The following is a 26,361-nucleotide window of genomic DNA, read 5'->3' as shown; positions in this document are numbered from 1 at the left end:
CAGATGTTCTGCTCTTATCATGATGGTTTCTTCCAAAATGTTGGATACCAACTTTATTGTATTGGTCATAATGTATCCTGTTCAATGGATATTCATTTTCTTGATCTCTCTCTCTCTCTCTCCCTCTCACAGTCTCTGTTAACAATGGCCTATGCTCCTTACTGAGTGGCATGCCACTCACATAAATGGGTTGTTTGGACATATTGTGAATGTAGCAGAGCAAAACATTTTGCAGATTGTCAACTTCAAAATATCTAGAGCTCCATGGAAATGCTGCTGATCTCTTGGCCACTGACCAAGAAATCCTTCATACTTTCATAGTTTCATAAGTGTTTACTAGGCTAATGACCACAAAGGCCTTTTTATGCCTAGCCATGCATCCCAAATCTCTGACAAATTCTGGTACCATTGATAAATTTAAACAGGGGCTTGGGAGATGAAACATTTACAAGCAGAGTCCTGGGAGATGAACCATTAACAGGCTGCCTGTGTCCATTAGAGACATAGGTGCCAAACTAGGAATGAATTTCATGTTCCCCATCCAATTGTCCAAGTTACACATGAATTGAGTAGAAGGAGCTCTGCTTCACATGGATGGGGCACCTGTTTCAGAGGTGGGGTAGTTTCTGGGATATATACCTGCTTCTCCAGCAGGTCATATTTATATCACAGGCAAGTGTGTAATTATGGTGTTGTTTGTTTTGTGGATATGCAGGAGGTCCATCAGAGTGGAGTCTGACATTGCATTGTATGCCGGGCATAGATACCCCCCTCAACAGCCTGAAGGAGACAGAATACAGGGATAGCGCCTTGAGGTGGCCTGCACAGGGCATGTTACCTATGTCCTGTATTTTTTTAGTGAGGAACTTCTGTGGACATTTTAATTATTAGATATGCCTGATTAGGTGCATACTAAAGGGGGAATTGTACTCAATGATAGGTCTGATTAATGCTGAATACAGGGGAATAATGACTCCTTAGACCTAGATGCTAAACCTTTGTTTATAAGTTGAACAATATAGCATGATTTCCTCACTACTGTAGACACGTGATGGTCAAAGGCTAGATTACTGTGTATGTGTGTCCCCAAGTCCCTGACTACTGGCCAACTCTTAGGGGTGTGTTGTCAATATAGCATAGCATAAAAAAACAAATAATATTGTGAGGTACATATTATCTATAATAACTCTGGTTATGTAAAACAGAACAGGAAGATTGGATTTTGTGGATATATGTGAAGAGTTGGGGATCACTTTGGATGTATATTCGCTTTTCATTATTATGCATTAACATAGTCTTTACAAAGAAAGAAAAGAAAGAAGCATCCCAAGCATGCAGCTAGAAAATTGCTAAAACTTTGTTTAGTTACAGACATAAATTCCAGTCAGGTAAAAACATGATTATGAGAAGAGAAGCTGGTTGCAAATCTGATTGGTGATAGTGGTATTGAAAATAACATGACAGGATGGGTACTGATGCAGCATGCAGTAAATGCAAGTTTGTTAAGTGGTTAATCTATCACAATTAAACTGGAGAGGTTTGATAATTCTTCTTGGGTCTACCACACAAACTAAATGTGAAATGTAATCTTATAATAGGTACATGAGATATGAGATAATGGACAATTAGGATTGTGGTACATGAGACGGATGTTTCAGGATGATCTGATGATTTATTGGGTGGATAAGGATAAGAGTCTAGGACACAAGGGTCATCTGGTTATAATTTCTACTGGAGGTAAAAAAAAGAACCATAGTAGAATTTGTAAAAATACATACAACAGTAAAGTCTCAGTGAGTATGTTCCTCATTTACAGATTTAAAATTTGACTTTGACAGAGCTGATAATGAAAGATTTGGTTTACAATAAGACATGCAAACCAGTTGACATAATAGAAGCCTTGCAATCTGTTAAGTGAGGGAGAATGAAAATCCTGGTCAACTAAAAGAAGAGTCAGAAAGTTGTAAAGGCAAAATGTGAAGTTGTATCCTTACCGCTTAGAACTTTAAAATATCAATTAATAGTAATTAGATAACAGGCAGTGGAGTAGAAATTGTTACCAGCACTAATGGCAAAAGCTATCAGATTCTTAGATATGTAGATGGCATCTAAATTCCATCTTCCAGTTGAAAAAAAAAATAGAAAGGCAGATAATGACATGACAAAATGTTATACTTCAAAATAATATCTTGATAAATAAAATAATAATTGTAATCTATAATGTGAAAGGCAGAAATTTTTTGAAATTTTAACATATTTAAAAAGAGTAAGATATGAAGAATATCTATTTATTTATTTATTTAATCAGGTATGGTATTTACTAAGAGTAAAATCTGTAGAACTTAACGATCACATCAAAGAAAAAAATCGAATATGAAATTATAGTTTTTTTAATAACTTGGGAGGTATATGCTCTGCCCACTTAGTCTAGGTGTCTAAGCTAAAATGCATCCATTGTTGTTATACAGAGCAGAAATCAGATCAAGAGAAGGGCAAATATATCTGCTAACCTTATATCAGAATTAAGACAATCAGTAGAAATCTCTGGGTGACTTTCATTTCATTATTATACAGATTAGGTTAAGTAGGAGTGATTTCTCCTCAGAACGAATATCAGCATTAAAAGAAAAGATCAAAGAGAAAAAAATAAAGGTTAGAACGTTTTCTTTGGAGAGAAGGGTAGAGGACTCCTTGACTTTGTATAGTATTACTTATTTAAAGTCTCATTTAGCTAAGAAGACCACCATTACTATATATTATATTGCATGTACATCTATTTACTTTTTCTTAAATTTATTGAACTGTCAGAAATTGCTAGGCAACTATTATGACAATGGTATATATTTTAGACCATTTGCAGTTTTCTATGCAGAGTCATTAATTAAAGACAACAATAACATACACAAGACTTGCATTTGATATTTAACTTCAAAATAATTGACTATCTCCTATTGAGTTTAATAATAAAGGAAAGATATGTGAATATAGTATGTAGAAACTAAGTAAATCTTTCTCATGTTAGTTTGCAGTCTCCCATCTACCACACACTAAAGGGTGATTTATGCATTAATTTATATGGGAATAAGTACAAAGTACTAATGTTTCACAATCTGGTGGATATGACTGTTTTACTGTTTTCTAAAAGGGAACTGGAGTTCATAAAAAGAATCGGCACTACATTATGAAAAATGCAGTAGCAGAGCAAAACAATTGAGGCTATTAAAGTTTACAAATTTTATTGACTTTAATGATGCATACATATTTAAATGTTGTATATGAATATTTGATTGCTGAGGTGTTTTAAATGCCAATGTTTGTGATGAAATATGTTGTCAATACATTACAATTGTGTTCTTAGTGGTTGTATCAGCAAAGAACTAGTAAAACCCATAATAAACTGAAGTGACCTCAATAGTGATATTGTGTTCAAGGAGCCAGTTGGAGAGAGTGAGTATGAAATGTCAATACCCAAGGAGGATGACATTAATCCAATTATTTACATGACTGACACCTAGTAGAAGAGGATACTGTAGAGTTCAAAAGTACATGCCAAGGCATATTCCCAGTACACTTTGTGTCCCTGTAGTAGTTGTTACTCCACCAGAATGCAAAGACACTTTTACTATAGGGATGCGTCACATGCCATTCGGCACCAGAGGAGCAACAGGGAAGTAGTAAAGCATGTATTCCTGATGAGTGCTTTGATGGCAGCCTTTGATGACTGGTTCTTATGCACAAGGAATGAATGAGCCATTAAGGTCATTGAACAGCTGAGTTTGTCCACCATGAGAAAAGAGACTTAAAAAAAGGAAAACACAGAAGCAGCAGGAGAAATATTTCCACTTTCCCCTTTAGCAGTTCAGAATGCATCCCAAAGCAAATTATTAGAAGATGCGTTTGACATAAATAACGTTATGCCTGGCAAAACATGAAAAAATGAAAACAAATGAAAAGACTATGTTAGCCTGTACTAATTTCAGAACCTGCGTTATTGTTTATTTATTTATTTATTTTTTTTGCAGCAAAACTGTAGCTAGGTTTTCTGGCACTTTCAATTCTTCTAAATGGTTCCTCTGATATATTCCACAAAGGTAATAGGAAAACACAAATCAGCACAGCTAATGAGCACAGTTATGGTATCAGCCTGCATTTCTAAATGCCAATATAAGATAAAACAAAGCTTCACAAGGTAGGAAATTAAAGTTACATCCCATTTATTGGCCCAATTGATGTGTAAAAAATGACAAAAGATATTTAAGACAATTTGCATCTGCTATACTGCACTTATTCAAACTACTATAAATATATTATCATGTTCTTCTCTATATACATATATGACAGAACTGTAAGCAAGCCCTACTGACTAAATAAAACACAGCTATAATAGGACGCTAATTAAAAATAGTAATCATTTTAACCAACTAAGCCCCCAATCATGTGTAAAAAAATCTGAATTACTAAAACCCAGCTGTAGTGTATTGTCATATTACTGCCTATTCTGCAAGGTATCTTGTGTCAACCACATGAGAAGTTTGAGCATTCAATTCGATATCTGCTGTGGTCCACATAACAGCTTGACTTCTGAACCCTGCATTTAATAGCAAGGAAAGAACAAAGACAGGCAGTAGCCAGTTGTCAATAAATCCTGTCCAGAAAAGGGACTCTTGTCTTAGGCATTATTTGCCCATAAAGTACATATTTCCTTTCTTGTTAAAATGCAGTATTAAAATGTAATTACAAAGTCTTGATAAAAATAATGTCAGCATCAGGCTAACATTTTGACATATGTTGCTGAGGTTGTTTTTTAAATTCTACCTATTGTATTGTTTTGTCATCCATGTCACTATGGTTACAGTACATGACAATATTGCCTGCAAAGCAGAAATGCTAATTTATGTATACTGAGCTTGAGAAAACAGCCAAATGTTTCCAATTACTGTCATAATATTCAAATAAAATACTGCAAATACGTACACCAAATTCTAATGCCTATATCTAAAGAAACATACATTCTGTGAGTCGTTTAAGTTAAAAATGAATGATGTTACATTTAAATTTAGGTAATAAAATAATCCCTTACATTTGGGAAAACTGAAATCCACAGTTCTACACATTTACATCTTTGCATGACTATTAACATTTTCAGGTGAAAGTTAAAATTATTAACCATGACTCAAAGCAAAAATATTTAAACGTTAATAGCGAATTTTATTTTACGTGAAGATAAACAAATAAATATACCTTAAGTACCAAATCATTTAAATAATATTCTCCAATTTAAAAGAAACACAGAAAACAGGTATCATCATGCTTTTCCCTTTCCCATCTTGCTTGGATTTAAAGGTCACAGTGTGACAGGGATGAGTTTGTACAGAGAATACTAAAATTGCAGAGGCAGAGCGATTATGTCAGACATGTTTTATCTGTAGGGAACAGGATGACCATATTAATGGGAAATGCTAGATGTCAAGTTCAAAATCCTTGCAGTAATTTGTATAAGTCAAAATGCTTTTTCACGGAAATCTTCATCTTTTCTGGACACCTTAAAATGCCGCACTCTTAGCTTGTTTTACTAACTTGCTTTATAGTGAAGATATAGAATGAACAGCAATGTTACACAGCCTTCGTTTTCATTATTAGTGGAAATCTAAAAAGTGATAAAGTGAAACTATTTAACCTAACTCAGCCACTCTGATAGACACAGTCAATACTCTTGTGAAATGTTTCAGTCATACCCCACAACTGTACAGATTTTTGCATTATATTCTTGGTCCGTTCTCATAAAATTGCAGTTTTCTGGGGAAAAAAAATGGCAAATCATTGAGGGCTGAAGTCTGAAAATAATGGTAGATATTTCAATTTCAGACTTCATACCCTTCAGAAAATTCATGCTGATGCAAAACCTGTTAATCTATCTTCTTCCTAAATTTGTAAGAACAATATTTAAAAAGTGCCCATATTTTTGGGGCTTTGCCCTCCCATTATTTATGGCTTTGTCCAGATTTCTTGCTCTAAGAGGTTGAGAGGTATGATTTCATTTTATCTATAATTGGAAAATAGCAGCCAAGCACTTTAGATACCTAGCTAACTGAAAAATATGGATGTGGAATAAAAGTACCCCTCAGCACATGAACTCTGGTAATTTGCAATTAGCAAGTATTAACTAATACCAATTATTCTGTTTTTGTTAGTGAAATCTACATATGAAAGCTGTCTAACAAAATGTACTTTTACTTATACAGATAATCACAAACACACATTCTTCTAAAAAGAATGAACAATAACACACAACCTTCAAGATGCAGAATGTAGTGTTAGTGTAGGCAGATGAACAATGCCATCCCAAATTTGCATTAAACATAGGCTTTGCTTTTCCTCAGTGCTTACAGTGCTTTCATTTTAATATGTTGACAAAACTATGGAACAAAATTCTTGAAAAGTGATCAGGCCAGTTATTGTCTCTTACTTACTTTTTTCTTTTTCATACAGGAATGTGTGTGTGTGTGTGTGTGTGTGTGTGTGTGTGTGTGTGTGTGTGTGTGTGTGTGTGTGTGTGTGCGTGTGTGTGTGTGCAGATGGCATGTGGCCTTTATCAAGCACCACAGACCAAATGATATCAGTACTAGGTAACATAAACGAAGACTGCATGTGCACACTAAAATCTTTCTAAACCTCAGTGCTCACAACAATTATGTAAATATTGGAGGAGTATGCATATATGCAATCTATATCTTTATACAAAAGTACTTTATATGCAAATAACAAAGGAATTGGCATATATTTTTCTCATAGACTATAACTTCAGTCAAGGTGTATATGTAATGATCAAACATATAGATAGTATTGCATCAACAAACAATGAAATATAGCTTTTTGTGCAATGTAGACATCTAACTTAAATCTGAGTAACCGCATAATACAGTGTTGACACTTTAGACTATAAAAGACTGGTAATGTGCTCTTTAACTCAATTACTCTACAGTAGGTGATGAAAGCCACAGGCTTTGCCTCCTACACAGTTTCATGGCTAGTAGTTCATCCTGACTTATTTCTGACAAATCCAAGTTTCAAAAACACACTTTTAAAAATAATAATATCCTTACAATGTTATACATTAATAAAAGGCATATAAGGCTAAACTCTGTAGTAAACAGTACATTTACTACTGTAATATGTATATACTACAATGAAAAGAAAGACTAATTTTAATGTCAAATCAAATTATACCCTAGTTCAATTTTGTTGTTAGATATTCATGTTTAACCTTTAAAAACTCACTAATCCTGCTATCTTATCACCTCAGCAGATGTTTGTCCTTTTGCACATAAGGTTTCAGACTATACAAGGATAGAGATAATAACATAAATACAAAAATTATTGTTGTCATCCCTTTTTGTCCTGACTCCTTGACCATCAGCTGGACTAATCATTTCCCCCTTCCCCAGTGTACATTCTCCTTGTCTGAACTAAGTGTCCTCCATTTTGACATGATGGGGAATTAGGGACTATAGAATTCATGGAGGAGATGGAGAGGAGATAACAGAACGCCTAACAGCCAGTATTATGCTGTAGGATGGAAGTTTTACCTAGCCCTATTCCTTCCTCAAGCATGCTGATGCCATATGCATCATTAAGCTGGCTGTCTTGAGGGTATGGCCACCCTGGCCCAGAGTGGTCACATCCTCCTGCCCTTAATGCACATCCAGCTCAGCTACATCTCAATCTCCAATCTTTACCATAGCTCCATGAGATATATACCAGATATACACCCCCTGTGAATATATACCAGGTATACACTTCCTCCCCCACTACAGCTCCATGAGATATATACCAGATATACACCCCCTGTGAATATATACCAGGTATACACTTCCTCCCCCACTACAGCTCCATGAGATATATACCAGATATACACCCCCTGTGAATATATACCAGATATACACCCCCTGTGAATATATACCAGGTATACACCCCCTGTGAATATATACCAGATATACACCCCCTGTGAATATATACCAGATATACACCCCCTGTGAATATATACCAGATATACACCCCCTGTGAATATATACCAGATATACACCCCCTGTGAATATATACCAGATATACACCCCCTGTGAATATATACCAGATATACACCCCCTGTGAATATATACCAGGTATACACTTCCTCCCCCACTACAGCTCCATGAGATATATACCAGATATACACCCCCTGTGAATATATACCAGGTATACACTTCCTCCCCCACTACAGCTCCATGAGATATATACCAGATATACACCCCCTGTGAATATATACCAGGTATACACTTCCTCCCCCACTACAGCTCCATGAGATATATACCAGATATACACCCCATGTGAATATATACCAGGTATACACTTCCTCCCCACTACAGCTCCATGAGATATATACCAGATATACACCCCCTGTGAATATATACCAGGTATACACTTCCTCACCCCCTTCAGCTCCATGAGATATATACCAGATATACACCCCCTGTGAATATATACCAGGTATACACTTCCTCCCCCACTACAGCTCCATGAGATATATACCAGATATACACCCCCTGTGAATATATACCAGGTATACACTTCCTCCCCCACTACAGCTCCATGAGATATATACAGATATACACCCCCTGTGAATATATACCAGGTATACACTTCCTCCCCCACTACAGCCCCGTGAGATATATACCAGATACACACCCCCTGTGAATATATACCAGGTATACACTTCCTCCCCCACTACAGCTCCATGAGATATATACCAGATATACACCCCCTGTGAATATATACCAGGTATACACTTCCTCTCCCACTACAGCCCCGTGAGATATATACCAGGTATTCCCTCCACCAAACACACACAGTATATACACACCCCCCACACACACATGGTATATACACCCCCCACCTACAGTATAGCCATAGCCATCCTCTCTTTCCTGCACTGTCAAGCTCCTGCAGCAGTAATCAAACTTGGGTTGACTAAGCCTTAGTCAGAGTTTTGTCCTTTTATAGCACTGACAAGATGGGATCCCTTCAGAATATTGATATTTCCAAATTTCTTACTGCATATGGTTGAGATTATGTGATTGACATTCCGAAACATCAAAATATCTGTACTGAGATTGTGGTACAATGTGGATCAGAGAATTGTCTTTTTCCCCACTGTATATAATTAGCATATGATGTGGGAGGTGCAGGCTTGATTTTATTTGTTGTTGTTTTCAATGTTCCATAACGTTGATCGTATGGATTCGACCATTTGCAGTTTAATGTTACAGAAAATTGATATTATAAAGTATATTCTGCAGTGATATAGTAAATATAAATGTTATACTTATTCACATAATATAAAACAGAAACAATGCAAAGTATCTCTTAATATGCACAGATTACATGTTAACCATTAGTGAGCAGTTTGTTTGGAGTCATCAAAGCTTTCATCAAACTCCATGCAACATTTTAAAATCAAAGTCAAAATAAACTATATTGTCATTTAGAAATCACACACGTGCAAAAACTGAATGAAATTCCATGTCTGTGTACTCAATGTGCAGACAACATATAGACTATTTTCACAGACTTTTACACATATAACAACTAGCTATTACATCACGGACATGCATGTAGACAGACTAATATTGCACATAATTAGAGACACATTTTAACACTTTTTGTAGTGAACACTTACTTGCATGAAACTTTAGTATTGCACAGGTACCTGGCTAAGACATTGCATTGATCCTTACACAGAAAGAGACATTTGAGTATTGCATTGTGAACATTAGAGTATTGTACTATGGACCTTAGAGTATTGCACTATGGTTAATTTACAAGTTTGCAACATGTATTGAACTGAAAGAAGAGATATTTTAATAAACATAGGTATGAAAAACTTTTTCTTAATGCCATTGTGGTGTATTCCACATGCACAGAGATACATAGACACACATGTACACATGTACATACTTTCACACATACACAAACAAGCATGCGCAAATGCACACACACCATTGTTTTATTTATTTCACTATTGTCCTCCACAGAATACCCCTGAATAATTCATAGCAGTACTGATAATGAAAATATGGAAACATATTTTTATTAGATAGTCAATGTCAACACAACCACAAATGGTAAACTAACAATATATGTCACTATGTACTAGTTCTTTTATCCTTGTCTGACATTTCACATTGATGGCTTTCAGTAATAAGTAGGTCTCTAGGATACATTAAGCATTTATGCAAGTATTAAAATGCAGTCATGGTAAAAAAAAAATTGTAATGAGGGGTTCAAAACTGAATATCTAGGGGAGAATGAGTTAAACTTACTGTGGCCAGTGAAAACCATGATGAGTGCAAGGAGAAGGGAATCATTTTTCCAGGATTTGTTAGAAAGAAGTCTTTATATCCAGTGTGAAACCTCTTTATGTGGGAATGTTCCCTAGAAATGGGTTTCACAAATGAAAAGGAACTTTTTCTGCCTTTTACTGTATAATGCAGAAAAAAGGAGGTCATTGTCCCACTGTACTCATCCCTCATTAGACCCATTATAGAATACAACTCCCCATTTGGTATGTTCCTCTCAAGACATCTGCAACAACTGGAAAGGCTGCAGAAATACCTCACTAAAAGAATCACAGGCCTAAAAAGATGCCCTATGCTGACCGCCTTAAAAAAACTCCAGCTATACTCTGTCACATATCGTCTACTCCGAGGTGATCTCTGCTTAACATACAAGGCCATGTCAAACCCAGAGCTGTTGGGCATGCTACACTTATTAATGAAATCCCAATCCCTCAGAGCCACATGCTCCAGGGATCTAAACCTTGTCATCACAATAAACAAAACATGCTGGAGGGATAGGTTCCTGACCCAGGGACTCCCCAGACTCTGGAATAGACTGCCTGCACATGTCAAGCAGAGCACCTCTTTGGCACTCTTCAAAAGGAACCTTGATGATTGGATGGGAGAGAGGAAATTCACCCCAGGGATCATGTCAGTTGCCCTGCTAGACAGGGGTCCAGGGAAGTAAATAGTGTGGGAAGAAATAGCCAGGGAATTGTTATGGCTAGGCTTGTATAAGCCCTAGGGCCGATAGCCTAGCACCAACCTATGAATCTATGAACCTAATGGTTATCAGAAAGATTGAGATCTGATTTGTCTTCAGCATATGATAAATAAAGAATAAAAAGAAAATCCCTTTTTGCTTACATTGTAAATCACGTATTCTTCTCAGAAAGCACACATTAATGTCACTTAATCCCAGAGGCGCAATAAGAAAAGTTATAACTTGTTCTCATATTTCATATAACCTCACACCCACTAACAAAAAAAAAATCCCCCCTGGAACACTGTTACCTCATTATTTGACTCTGAATTCAAATGATGGTATTAAGCCACAGGTCAGTGTTATAAGAAATACAATGAATTTGTGTATCCTTATCTCTCAAAGAATTATGCATTATGAGAAATACTATAATGACGTTCATATACACATGATTGTCAAGAATATTTATGCCTTGCTAACTGTTTCTGTAGAAAGACAGTGATATACATTTTAGCATACTGCATCTAGTTTTAGTTATCCCATGTTTTCCCTTGACCATGCATTGATATTTATTTATTTATTTGAAATTTGGCAACTGGGTAAGGAAAATGGCCAAATGAAACTTTTGAAAATGTTAACAAAAGTGAAACTGCATCATAAATCATATGCACGTGCGCCCACGTGCGCATGCACACACACACACACACACACACACACACACACACACACACACACACACACACATATACACACACACAGATATATATTGATTTATGTCAGCTGATCAAGTCGAGACCATATGTTCAAGTTCCCAAAAATTCAAATGAAATAAAAACAACAAAAATCTGCATTTTGTTCCAGGGGGCAATCTCCCCTGTACTCCCTACACCCCCTGCAAATTATATATTTTAACTCTGAGATTGCACTACAGTGGGGAAAGGGTACATTTCTCCATTTCCCAGTGTACCACAATCTGTACAGAAATGCTTTGAGTTATTGGAAAGTCAAACATATGGCATTGACCATATGAAGTTTGAGTTTCTGAAAACTCAATCTTTTGACATAAACTCATACATATATATATATATATATATATATATATATATATATATATATATATATATATATACACACATACATACATACACACTCACACACACACACACACACACACACACACACACACACACACACACACACACACACACGCACATCTGTATTTTTCTTCTCCCATATGTGTTTCATTGTTTTACTCTTTTTGTTAATTTCTAAAGTAATATATTGTTGTTGACTTTTCTCACCTGCCCCCCCCCCGAAAATGACCCCTAACCAGAGAAGCAAGTCCAGTTAAGAAAATATAAGCATATAAAAAATTAAATGTGTATTATGAGCAGCTCTCTGGCCTCTCTACTTAATAATATTCTACAGATATTGAATAAAAAGAAGTTATGTACTCACCATAATGTTCTATCTGAGTGGGTAACTTCATTTGTCTGCAACCTGTGGGTATGAGCCGGCAGCTTTACCTAGCTAAAGATCCAAGCTCCTAGCTCCTCCCCTACCCATAATCCCCTGCTACACATCCCCCATCCACAGATCGAGTTTGCCTATAGGGACTCCACAAAACCCTCGAAAGAGGCCAGTAACCTACTGCCTAACAGAATGGACAATCCTCTCCTTGGTTAAGAAGCACGAAACTGGTTAGGGGAATGGAGGGGGGGGCGGTTGCAGACAAATGAAGTTACCCACTCAGATGGAACATTATGGTGAGTACATAACTTCTTTATCTGAAGTGGTTAACTTCATTTGGTCTGCAACCTGTGGGACAGAGTCCCCAGCTACCTACAAACCTTGGGTGGCCCTCAAGGAAGAATATTACGGAGCTCCGCGGAGCCAAAGGAAGCCCTACTCCTGGAAATCATATCTAATTTATAATGGGAAATAAATGTATGAGAGGAGGACCAAGTAGCTGCTGAACTTATGTCATCTATAGGGACTCTAGACCAGGACGCTGCAGAGGTAGCTATGGATCGGGTTGAATGAGCATGGATTCCCAAAGGTACCGGTTTGTTCGAAGCTAAATAGGCTTGAATGATGCATTGTGAAATCCAGTTGGCTAATGTCACTTTGGTAATGGGCTTACCCAAAGAAGACTTGGCGAAGGACACAGACAATTGGTTAGATTTACGGTTAGTCGCTGTCCTGTGCAAATAAAAACACAGTTGTCTTTGCACATCCAATTTGTGTGGTGTGTATTCCCCTTGGTTCTGGAAACTGGGAAAAAACACTGGCAGATTAATAGACTGATTAATATTCGACTCAGAGGCTACTTTAGGGAAGAAGGAAGGATTAGTCCTGAGAGAAACTCTGTCCTTATGAAATATTAAATAAGGGGGTTTCATACAGAGGGCTTGAAGCTCAGACACTCTCTTGGCCAAAGTAACTGCAACCAGGAAGGCTGTTTTCCAAGATAAAAATTTCAACTGAGCCAACGAGGCAGGTTCGAAAGAAGGGCCCATCAAAGCCTGTAGGACCAGTGTTAAGTCCCATGGTGGGACCGCAGACTTAACTGGCGGTTTTAACAGAAAAGCGCCTTTTAAAAAGGTTTTTCAAATCCTGGTGGAAGCCAGTGATCCTACATCATCCCCAACATGAAAATGAGAGATGGCTGCCAACTGTACTTTAACCGTAGATGCACTGGCTCCCTGATGAAAGATATGGGACAGAAATTCAAGAATCGTCGGGATAGGGACAGTAAAAAGCTCCAAGCCTCTGTCTTTGGCCCAAATGGAAAAACGTTTCCATTTACTACCGTAGATTTTTCTGGTAGAAGGTTTGTGTGCTGCTACCGGAATGGCTTTCACTGATGACGAGATACCGGGAGTCCTTGCTATCAGCGGAACTGGATCAACCAAGCCGTGAGCTTGAGGTCGCCCAGGTTTGGGGTTGTAATCCCACAGGATGAGAAATTAGATCTGGAATGGGATCTAAGATCCAAGGAGGAACTACACTGTGAGACCGCAGGTAAGGGAACCAGATCTGGCGAGGCCAGAATGGGGCTATGAGAATTATCTTGCTCCCCAACCGATGGGCTTTCTGCAGGAACTTCATCATGAGTGGAAGTGGGGGATAAGCATAAAGGAGACCGGGGGGGGGCAAGTATAAACCAGAGCATCTCTGGGGCTCTCCCCTATTGGGGGAATTAGAGTGAAATACTCGCTGCACTTCATGTTTGATGAAGAAGCAAAAAGATCGCAGCAAGGTAGACCCCATATGAGGAAGATCTGTTTCACTACTAACGGGTTTAGAGACCACTCGTACGGTGTGAGGATCAAGTGACTTAGCTTGTCTGCTAGGATGTTGGTCCAGCCCGGAATGTGCGTTGCTACCAGAAAGCGGTTGGTGGAGATCGCCCATTCCCAAACTCTCATGGCCTCTCGGCAAAGGGGATAAGATCTGGTTCCTCCCTGTTTGTTGATGTACCAGACTACAGCCATGTTGTCTGACTGAATTGCAATAGTTCCTGGAGGAAGAAGGTCTTGTAGGGCTTGCAACACCAAAAGCACTGCCCTCATCTCCAGGACACTGATATGCAGAACGGTCTCTGAGGAAGGCCACGTGACTTGGACGGTTCTGCCCATAGCATGCCCCCCCACCCGGGGCGAGAAGCGTCCATGGTTAATGTGGCTTGGGGCTGAGGCATGATGAACGGTCTCCCCTCTCGCAGCTCCTGAGAGTGTAGCCACCAGAGAAGGGAGTCCTTGCAAACCCTGCTCAAGGGAATCGGGGTGTTCAAGGGGTGCAGCAAAAGTGACCATTGGACCTGAAGAGTCCATTGAAGGATTCTCATGCACAGCCGCGCAAAGTGCGACAGACCTATGGCCGCCGCCATGGAGCCCAAAGCTCTCAGGACTAATTCTGCAGGTGGGGCTGGGGACTGAAGAATTGCCAAAACATGAAGAGACAAACTGCGCAACCTGTCTGTTGTTAGAAAGGCCTTGGAATGGCGTGTATCTATCTTGGCCCCTATAAATTCCAGAACCTGCACAGGATGAAGGAATGATTTTTGAAGGTTTACAGTAATACCTTGATGCTGAGTAAGAGCCAGGGTATAATCCCTGGCCAAGCAGAGCTGATGCCTGGTGGAGGCGGTGAGGAGCCAGTCATCCAAGTACGGAAAGACCCGAATGCCCTGTAGTCTCAGGTGGGCTGCAACCACTGCCATGACCTTGGTGAACACCCTGGGAGCTGAAGTGAGGCCAAACGGAAGAGCCCTGAACTGAAAGTGACTGGCTCCCAGCCGAAAGAGGAAGAACCTCCTGGATTGTCTGTCCATCAGAATGTGGTAGTACGCATCCTTGAGGTCTATGGACCACATCCAGTCATTCTCCCTTAGGAAGGGGAGACTAGATTGCAGAGTGACCATCCGGAATTTCTCTTTTGGAATGAACAGGTTTAGAGATGAGAGGTCTAGTATAGGCCTCAGTTCCCCCAAAAAGAACTTGGAGTAATTTCCCAATCTGGACTGGCCTGGGGGGATGTGCTGGATGGCTCTTTTTTTCTAATAGCTTCGAGATTTCCGAAGCTGCCGCCTCCCTTTGATCGGGTGGGACATCGGGGAGGCGTTTCATAGGAGGGGGAAGACTCAGAAAAGGAATGGAATAACCTCTGGATATAATTCGGAGCACCGACTGGTCCATAGTAATAGACTCCCAAGTTTGGAGGTGCTCCAACAGATGCCCCCCGACTGCCTCCAGAGAGGGACAGCCAGGTAAACCATCAAGGCTGTTGCGCGGGCCTCTCTGAAAAGGGTTCTCGGGACCCAAGATTCCTTGGCCCCCCTCAGCCTCTTGGCTGGCATCCACCTTGTCCACCTTGTCCGAAGCGGGATGGGACTGCTGTGATTTCCAGAACCACATCTCCTTTTGTCCCCTCTGGTTCCTCGAGAAGGACCGTTGGGGATTAGAGAAGCGGATACCGATGGCAGACCGTGTCTTCCCATCCTTCTCGCTTTGGACCAGCGTGTCGCGGACGGTCTTGCCAAAGAGCGTAGAACTGTCAAAGGGCACATTAGCGAAGGACGCCTTGAAGGGTTCCGCAAAATCGCAAAGGCGGAGCCAGGCATGGCGCCGCACAGAGATGCCTGCTCCACTGGCTCTAGCCACTCCCTCTGTGGCATGGGAAAGTAGCCGCATAGATGTGTTAGTAATAGATTTCAGAGTGGCCATGCGAGTCGAGAAGGTGCATTTGTCCTCAGCCGCCATGGACTCCGGGGGGCTCCAGCGTATTCCTTAATCAAGTCTCGCTGGAGCCTGATAACGTTTGCCATATAGTTCAGCACCCTCACAGAGAAGGTAGCTGAAGCAAACATCCACTTTCCAATGCGGTCCAACGTCCGAGATTCCTTATCTGGAGGGTGGACCAAGGAACTCTCCTGTGTTAGTTCCTTCTTGGTGGCAGCCGCCACCACCATGGCATCCACTGGAGAACCTTTAGACCAAGCCAGCCTATCAGAAGGGGGGCTAAGTATCTTGTCTGGCCTTCTGGGAATTGGCTCCATGGTGTCCGGCTCCTTCCAAGCCCTGGTGGTAATTAAGTCCACCAGGGGGTCAGCTGGGGGGGGGCACCCAAGAAGTAGATGGGCCTGCATCGAATGCATCCAGAAAAACAGACTCATCCGAGGAAGGTTTTTGGACAGACCACCCTCCTCTGATTCACAGCATTTCCATGATGTCTCCAAAGGAGTCATCCTCAAGGGGTGGACATCTCCGTTGCTTATTTTAAAACTGTCTCGCTATGTTAAACCCATTTAACATAGCGAAAACAGTAAAAAAAAGCAACGGAGATCTTGCTTTCTCCATTGCTTTTGCCCACAGCTCTGATGTACTGCGCAGGCGCGCAGTACATCTGAACTGCCGCGGATGCCAGACATCTGCGGAAGGGCAGTAAACAGGCATTATACTATGCCATTATTTAAGAAAAGTAATAGTTTCTTTTCTTAAATAATGTCATGGTATAATAGCAATAACCCACTTCTGGGTGTGGGTAATGCTGTATTTACCCACGGTTGGCTTTGTTTGGTCCCTCGGGCTTCGCCCTCCGGAACAAACCACGCCAACCGTGGGTGAATCCAGCATTACCCACACCCAGGCGTGGGTTATTGCTATATTATCTCCAACTCACATCTATTTGCCAAATTTTACTTGAGTCAATGAATGACAATTAGCTGTATTTGCTCATTTTCTGTTGATTTATTTACCATTTGGAAAAGTTTGCTTTCATTAGATATCTAGGCAGAAAAACATTGACTACTATCAAATGACAAACTTCAAATAACCCTAAAATGAAAAAAAAGTTTAAATAATATGACCAGAGATGGGGAGTAAGAAAGTAAATATTTACAGTACAACAGAAATAAAATGAGACTATTGGCATCTTTCTCTAACTTATGCTCTAAGTATTATCTGAATTGAGTAGACCCTTGAAATATCTTCAGTTGCATTTTATGCTTAGGATAGCAGGTCCAAGGTAGTCAAATACCTTCCTTTGCTTTACCCCCCAAAATTGTAACTTTTCTTCCACTGAAAGAGAGGAAGAATGTGCCCTTAAAGGCATCATATTGGGTGTCAGTACATATTCTTCAAACTATTACTCTAATGCAAGCTTTGTTATAGAACTAGGGGGACACACCTGATGCAGGAGGATCATTTGAACATTTACTCATGAAATACAGTTATATCAAATGATCCAGTCATTTATATATTTGTATAAAAGGTCATTATTGTTTGCACAACATGACTATTGGACACCAAAAAGTAGTGCTAAGAAAAAATTTACAGAGCAAAAGTGCATTGTTTGTAGGTCTCCTGTCTAAGACTTAGTGCACAAGTTTTGGGGTTGCATGACTGTACAAAGCACTTGGATATCAGTGTTAAACTTGGTTAAGCTTGGTAATGTTCTGCAAAAGGTGATTCCTCCTTCTAAAACCATTAGGTTGCTCGGACTGGTTGAAGCGAAGGTTGCAACCTTAAGCACCTGCTGATGTATCCCATTCTTGGACATTTGTTAACTCTCAAAAGGAATGCAATGTCAACTCACCTTGACTATAAATCAGATGGACATTTTCCTTAGCAAGAAATGTTACAAAATGTAAAAAATTTGCAGCCCTAGCCAGCCTGTGGTTACATGCTAAACTTTTCTTTGGAAAAAGCAATAAGTATATATATATATATGCATAGTATAAGAATGATATTCTCAAATATCTTGCTTGTTTATATTTTCTATGTTACTGTGTTGTTACAGTCTTTGAAATATTGTACTACAATGATTTGCTCTGTATGGTTTATTAACATTTGCTAACCAAGACAATCCAGTTGAGCTAATAGCACATTTTCTTTAAAAGCTTCGGGAGAAAAATGTCATGCAGTATAAGGTAAAATAATCACATTGATACAATTCCCGTGCAAACAAATTTCATGCATACATAAGGTAAAATATTCTCGCTGATGCATTTATGGTATAAGTAAGACAAGACTAAGGTTGATCTCACAAGTAATTGCTTGATTACAGAAATAAAACATTTTAACATGATCATAAAGTTTATCTGAGCAAAAAACATTTGTGATTGGATAATAATATTGTAGCAATTAAGATACCAAGGAATATAGGTAACTAAAGGATGTTGGGGTTCAAAAAAGAGTTGTTTACTAAAACAGAGAGAAGTACAGGGAAGGTGATCTAACAGAAAATAGAGGATTTAGAAAGATAAATGGAAATAAAAGATGAAGATGCCAGGTAATGTTGAGAGAGATGGAATTTGGTAAGATGCTAATTATATATGAGTGAAAAGATACGTCCGAGATGAGTTGAGGAAGACAGAGAATGAAATGAAGAAATAATACAGCTATATGTTCAGCAGGTTTTTATGCGAGAATTATTGAAGTATTATGTCCAGCTAATACCTCTGAAAAGTTTTTCTAAGTGTGTGTATCACACGGGTAGTTGTATTTGGAATTCATATAAATCCATATTTTATTTTGGTATGTTTTAGTGTTTCATTCAGTGCATTAGTATAGTGAGAGAAAGCTCCAAATCTTAGGTGCAGACATAGTAGAGTCACCAAACCGGTTTATTGAATTTAAAATGATTAATTGATTTAGAGTTTCTGTGTGAAGTAGTCTTGATGGAGTGCAGTATTTCACACTGTTTGGGAGAGTAGAAGTATTCCTGGGTTTATATAAAGTATTGTACCCATCTTAGTTTTTTCAAAGCATTACAGTGGTGATTATGGGCAGGCATGTCGGTAGCAATTTTTTATATTTTATTGTAAATAATTTCCAAATTGTTCAGGCCATTTTTGTCATAAGTTAGCAAAGATAGATGAAGTATAAAGGAGAACTGGACATAAATTAGGCTGCGTAGTAAAAACTTGTAACAGATCAATTAAGTAGGTTTTAGCAATGCACAACATTTACAACTTTCTTTTTAATCATATTCAACTTCAGCTTTATGAGCATTTCCAGTACTTGCATCTGCTAGAGAACATTTTAAACTGCAAATCTATAGTTGTTGTAAGCTTTCATCTTAGCTTTTTTTGAGGGGGGTGGAGACCCATATCTGTTTCAGTATAGATTTTCCAGAAAGATAGCTCCCAAAGCAAGACCCCTTATATCACATATGGAGAAATGTATCATAATATCCCCTTTACTTTATAGACTAACCTCATAATTGCACAGGAAATGAGGACTAACTGGGTCCACATGGGCAAGTCCACACGGAAAAAGAAAAATGTCCTTTAAGGATGAAACATGACCCTAAACACAGCAAACATATTCCTGGAGATGATACATCAGTGAATTCACCTCATGCACCATCTTTCCAGGCAATTTACATAACACAGATCTCCCAATGAAAATATACATTAAGACAATTTGGCATAATTCTTAAGGCCTTTGCCTCCCGTACACAAGGAATAAGGTTAGATCCTGACCTCTGGTCAGTATCTGCATGGAGTTTTCATGTTTTTTTCTTGGGATCTTTGGGGTTCCTCTCACCTCCCAAAAACATGTTGCTTCCACTTAAAATCACCCAAGAACAAAGCTGTGAGCAACAGCACAAACTCTATATTGTGCCCTATAAGAGAAAGAGTTGTACAGATCAACCACTTTGGGCATTAATTGTGATACACAGTATCCTCAGGATAGGAGAGCATGGATAACAAACTGCTAGCTGTGTCAGGGCTAGCCATTTGATGGTGTTAAAACTGACACTAAGTGATTCAGTCATGCTGAATAATGTCACCAAATGGGCATGGGTACTTGCCCATGTTAAGTAGGTAGAGGACTTGGCCTACTCCAACCTATGTCAGAGACCCATGCTAAAGGTGGGAGGGGTGTATGTGGCCCTATTGGCCAGTATATTCCCATCATAAAACCTAGCAGCTCTGGGTCAATAAGCTACTGGCTGACCAGTGTCCATTTGTCCAACTTGGCTTACCTGGGATAGTCCTGTTGAATGAATTCTGGACATAAAACCAATCAACCTACCAAACATGAACTAAGAATTTTTATGTGAAATATTGGTTCACTGACAGGATACAGCTTGGAAGTGGATGACATCATGGGAAGGAGGAGGATGGACATCCCATGTGTCCAGGAGAAATATGGAAGGACAGTACAGAAAAGTCACTTGACTTGGGTTCTGGAGTGTACTACTCAGGAGAAAGACAGACTAGAAATGGTGTGAGAGTTTTGGCAAGGGACAGGCTTCAGAAGACAGTGAAGACTGTCATCAGAATTAGTGATAGACTCATGGCAATCAGACTCCAGTGTTAGAATAGGAGGATAGGGCACTATTCATAATCTTAGCCTATGCCCCACAGCAGAGCTATGGTAGTGAAGAAAAGCATGCATTCAGACAGAAGTTATACGACGTACTAGATAAACCAGGTCAGCATAAATTGGTGTTGATAATGGGGTTACCTGAATGCACATATTGGGTCTGACTGAATGGGATATGAGGACTAACTGGGTCCACATCAGCAGGGCAAAAAGAATAAAAAAGGAGAGGGCATTCTAGACTTCTGTCTGGCAAATGGCTTGATGGTGGCCAACACATGGTTCAGTAAGAGAGGCAGTCACACGATCACATACCAGAGTTGCCAACATGCAATTCAGCTCCTCTTAGTAAGGTAAGGATATTGGGGTAGAATCAGTGATTGCAAAGTCATCCCTAGTGAAACAGTCAGCCAACAGCAGAAACCACTGTCTGGCAATTACAGCTGCAAACAGTTATCAGAGAAGATTCTAAAGTCAACAGTGACTAGGCTAAGTACTTGGAAGTTGACTGGAGAGAAAGCACAATAGTTCAAGGAATTATTCAGAGCTCTAGCACCTCAGGAAAAAGAGGAAATAGGTGGAGTTGAAGAAGAATAGCAGCAACTCAAATCAGCATGTGTAAGTACCACAGAACAGATATGTGGCTGAGCATGCTATGGAAATAAGGCATATATGGAAAGCTGGTGGTGAAATGCAGAAGTCTAGGAAGTCATCAAAAGAAGGAAGGAGTGCAGGAAAAAGTGGAAATTAGAAAAGATGGACTAACCTATGAAGGAATACTGGCTGCCTAACAAAGAGGCTAAGAGAGCAGTTGCAATAGCAAAGAACAAGGCATCAGAGGCTCTTTACCAGATTCTAGAAAGAGTATCAGTAGATCGCACAGAGAAACTTTATCAGTTTACAAGGCAAAGGCAAACGATAAAAAGATAGTCAAGCACCCTTCATAGGCAATACCAGCAACAATCTGCTCACAACTCTCCAGAAAATCAAAGGCATATAGAAGGAGTACTTCCAGTAGCTACTGAATGAAGAAAACCCCACAGAAGCTGTAATGCCCTAGACACAGAGAAGAGGAGGAGCTCACCAAAGAAGAAGTAAGAACAGCACTAAGGAAAATGAAGTCAGGGAAAGCAGCAGACTCAGATTAGGCCACAGCAGATATGATGAAGATGTTACGTGAGATAGGGGAGAAATGGCTTTTGAGGGTACTCATACCAGAATAAAGACAAAGGTATATTCCAGATGTGTTGAAAATAAGGATTCTAGCACCAGCTTACTGGAAAAAAGGGGATAGCTACAACTCTGAGCAGTACAGACATATCAAACTCCTGTCATGCTGCATGAAAATTCTGGATAGGATGATTGATAAATGAATATGCAGAGTAGTAGAATATGATGTGGCATAAAGGAGGATACTGGCAAGGAATGAATGTTCATAAGACTCAGCGGCCTTGGGATATCTATGAATCTGTGAATTGATGAGTCAAGTCTTAAAATGTGTTTTAGCAGTTAAAAGTATTACAATGGCTTTCAATGCTAAAGCAAGACACGGAAAAGGTAATAATACACAGCAAGTAAACCTTGTAAGCTAAAATACAGAAGTGACAGGATAATCTGAAAGCAATTAGGCTTAGGATTTGTAGCATCAGTAAGCTGCCTCATATTTTCTGTATTATATTGCAGGCACATTAAGACCATGAGAACAAAGGGAAATACTGGAGATCTGCACACTGGTAACATACCATTTTAAACAGATTCTGGGAGTACACACAGTTATAAGTAATATATCAGCAGAGAGTAGATATGGTTATAAGTAATACATTAGATGTTCAAACCAAATAATAATTTGTAATACAGCTTGATAAGGAAAGCATTGGCCTGGCTCTATGGCACAGAGAAATATACCCCTAACTCTGCCCCAGGCCACATGATTTTGAGTAGTGGATCAGGTACTGGAGGAATTGGCAAGGAGAGAGTAGGGTTGAGGGGCCAATGCTGGCTCATCAATCCTGGGGAATAGTGATGATTCTAATAAGCTGACCATAACTACACAACTGATTTCTGAGTAATCAACATGGCCAGGGCTTGAGGATATGGGCTTGGCTCTTCCAAGCCAGTGACAATAGCCCTCTGTAATGGTTGAATGTGTGTGTGTGTGGGTGTGTGTGTGTGTGTGTGTGTGTGTGTGTGTGTGTGTGTGTGTGTGTGTGTGTGTGCGTGTGTGTGTGTGTGTGACTGTGTGTGTGTGTTTGCACATGTGTGTACAGCTGTGGAAGCATTCATGTGCTAAAGGAGTGTATATTATGATCCTGTGGTGATCTAATGCACATGTGATCCACCAAGTTGTGGTGTTAATGCCTTAAAATTTAACACACTAATAGATGTCAAGATGATGGCTTCTGTGATGAACTCTTGCTCACTAGAAACAGATGGGCTGGGAATGACTCTTACCCTGCTGGGAATAAATTGACCAATAGATTGTGAAGAAGAATGCTGGTAGGTAGGCATCAGGGACCAAAAAAAGTATTTATTAAACATTATAGAAAGCAGGAAAATACAAGTACATATGTTTATTATACTTACATAATACAATATGACATGAAGAGTTGAGACAGGTGAGACAAGAGTAAGAAAGTGAGGGGGAAAGGAACACTGGAGAAGTCCGAACAATTGGAAAGATTATTTGGAAATGGGAGGAAAGGTAAACAAGGGCTACAAAATGTTAAGAGTGTAGCAATGGAAAGTGTTGTAAGCTAGGATGGTCAAGCATATTATAAAGATTTGTAGGGAAGGGTTTAAGCTGGCTTTTAAGCCAGGCAGGCTAGAGACAAAGAGAACCATATGTTGGAGTTTTTGATGTTAGGGATTTTGACACCACAAGGTGTAATGGTGAATTGTGTAGGCCCTTAGAATTACAGTCATCATGTAATCTTAGGTTCTGCAAGGTAAAGGGGACAATGCACAATGATAGCAATCCTGGCAAAGTGGCTTCTGAGTTTGTACAGAATTAAGATGGCAAACTATACTTGGATGCATGTAAGCCATTGCTTGAAGCAAGAGCAGTTCATATTTACAAATTTTCTAATAGTATTCCTTAGGTGGAAGAGATAGAAAAATGAAACTGGCCAATTTAGGGTTCAGATGGACTTCACAAAATCATGGTGTATAAGCAATCTAAGCACTTGGTGCCTAAACAGGAGTGTGATGTATAGCTCTTCAATGTCCTTCGTTTTATGCCTAAAGAGGCAGTGCCCACATTTATACTCCATTTAAAGTGCCTTACTGAATTTGTTTCATGGTCTTGATTGCATTTGCAACATATTAGAGCACACATCAGGATGGACATTTTTTTGTAATGTTCAAATACTAGTAATTTCATAGTTCAAGCTCTCTGCTGTCTGCCACATAATATTTATATGGCTGAACAATGTAACACTTTAGGTGATAGTCAAGGTATCGGTTATGGAGTCAGGCAAAGTGACTAGGTAAGTTTGCAATAGAACTTCTGTGTATTGTCCCTAGGGGAAAAGGAGCATGGGAATATACAGCTGAGAGGAAAAAGAATCATGATGTTAGCAACATTATGGAGGAGGTCTGCATGAATACTTACTAAATGGGTAAGTAAGACTATTAAAGAATCCCTGAGTAATAAGCAGGTAATGAGTAAAAGTAATGAAATATAATCTTTATGGAATTATTTTTTTACACAATTCATTTTTAGAGTGAGCATCATATCTGTGTTCCAGCATCTTTGGATTTTCTGCCAGTGAACCAACACAGCATTTCTTTCTTTCTTTCTTTCTTTCTTTCTTTCTTTCTTTCTTTCTTTCTTTCTATCTTTTTTTTGTTTAAGAAAATATTTATGGCATGGTGTTTCTTCATTTTTTATTCTTTTAAGAATGAACAAATGTTATATTTTGTTTATTTTGTGTAAATTAGGCAGCTGCACAAAAGCTACATAGGGTGGTATGTAGAAACGTTTTATGAATATAAATAATTACCAAAAATGCAGCACAAACTAATTTTTTTGGCATGCAAAGATTGTAACATGATAAACAATCCACAGAGTGTGATACAAGTATCTTGATAATATATATGAAGGAATGCAGAATAACTTTTTAATAACGTGAGAGTTATAGTATAAAGATGATTTATATGAACACAGCATGAATGTTCTGCAAGATAATGGTGCTAATTACCTTAGTTTGTGATTTAATCACTGTGCTCTGAGCTTATTGTAAAAGGTCAGATAGTAAACAAATGGCAGTTTATGGGCAAGAGAACAGTCACAAAATACCAAGTCATTATGGGTATGTGGCAGTGGTAGTGGTGGGGTTTGTAGTGATGTCACTATAGCAGAATCAGAAACAATTATTGAACAATTAGAGCTTTACTATGATGTTAATAGTGCTGAGCATGTCATAAAGGTTATAAATTGTTCATTGCAATGGGTGCCAAAAATTATATTCTGGCACAAAGAAGTCTAAATCAAAACTCTTTGCAGATAATGTTAGATTTTGCATAGTCATTTTATCTCCAAGCCTTTTCGGACTTTAGAGTGAAATACATTTTATTTAATGTACCAAATTATAGATAAAAATATATTATTTATGTAGAAGAATAGCAAATATTAGAAAATTATACTAAAATATATCTGGTTGTATGGAACAACTGCAAAGATTAACAAATCATGTATGGAAGAATCACACAGATTAGCAGATCCTGAGGATGAATAAGGGAACAGTCAAAGAAAAGCTTTAGCAATAGATAAGGCAATGGACATTGCAAACAATATGGAATAGCTACAAGAGATATTACTGAATTACAAAATTATGTGAATAAATGCAGTCTTAATAAGATAGTTAGCAAACATAAATAGCTCCATGATACAGAAGGTCAAAGCCCTTACTGTTATCAAGATGACATGATTTGACTGGTGGTTTTGTGCCAGAACACTGATGCAGAGAAAATAGGAGTGCGTAGCTGATGTGAACTTGTTTATTCTGGGTGAAGGGATGACAGCTTATTTACTGCAAGATTGGCACCCTGCTGAGGTGGGGATCAAGGAAAAACAGCATAATGGTTATGAATGAGTACCTAATAAGCAGTAAAATCCTTCCCTAGCAGACACTGGATGTGGACAGAAAAGCAACATTAGTGCTACAATCAAGTACTTACTAAGAAATAAACATTCTTTAGTGACACTGTGCATACATAAATGCATGATTGTAAAAGACGTCTACTTTGCAGGATTTCTGCTCCCTCGGGCTACTATAAGCCATGCCACGGGCCACTGAAAGAAGTAACCAGCACTCATAGCTGCCTGAAAGATAACAATTCTAACATCATCCTCTCATCCCAGCACCATTGATTTGCAACAGCAAACATGCAGGCAAATGAAAAAAAAGAGACTTGATGATTAGCAGGACCAATGCAATGAATGCAAAATTCA

The 26,361-nt window shown here is 38.9% G+C and overlaps 1 protein-coding gene across 1 annotated transcript in view; it reads right to left on the bottom strand.

Annotated features, from left to right (window-relative positions):
• Positions 1 to 26,361, bottom strand: part of PDE4B (phosphodiesterase 4B) — a 2,058,783-nt gene that overhangs the window by 2,006,070 nt on the left and 26,352 nt on the right. The window lies entirely within an intron of this gene.

The sequence above is a fragment of the Protopterus annectens genome, chromosome 10.part0, assembly GCF_019279795.1.
Source record: "Protopterus annectens isolate FY-2018-M chromosome 10.part0, PAN1.0, whole genome shotgun sequence".
Taxonomy (NCBI): Eukaryota; Metazoa; Chordata; order Ceratodontiformes; family Protopteridae; genus Protopterus; species Protopterus annectens.
This window is presented reverse-complemented; position numbering and strand designations above follow the sequence as displayed.